The sequence below is a fragment of the Frankliniella occidentalis genome, unplaced genomic scaffold (assembly GCF_000697945.3).
Source record: "Frankliniella occidentalis isolate FOCC.00 unplaced genomic scaffold, Focc_3.1 Scaffold3, whole genome shotgun sequence".
In the NCBI taxonomy this organism is placed as follows: domain Eukaryota; kingdom Metazoa; phylum Arthropoda; class Insecta; order Thysanoptera; family Thripidae; genus Frankliniella; species Frankliniella occidentalis.
The window spans coordinates 1581055-1581336 of record NW_026267133.1 but is presented as its reverse complement, the minus strand read 5'-3'; positions in this window follow the sequence as shown (position 1 = coordinate 1581336).

Sequence of the window (282 nt, the reverse complement as noted above, 5' to 3'; positions counted from 1 at the left end):
CATAGCATTTCGATTTATGTACCATAAATCGCGATTTAAGGTACATTGACAAAATTAAACGGCAAAACAGCATGCCGATTAATCATACTATCTCTTTCCGGTTTGTCACTTTCTTGACATCTTTTTACCATTCTTGTTTCTGGTGAGAGGTTTAAGTGAAATACCCTATACGTTCGAGATCAAATAATCCATGTCAAGACAAACTACATTTCTTAATCAAAACATACCAGTTACACAAATTATGATGCTTGTTCAGACGTTACAAGATAATTCGCAAACAGC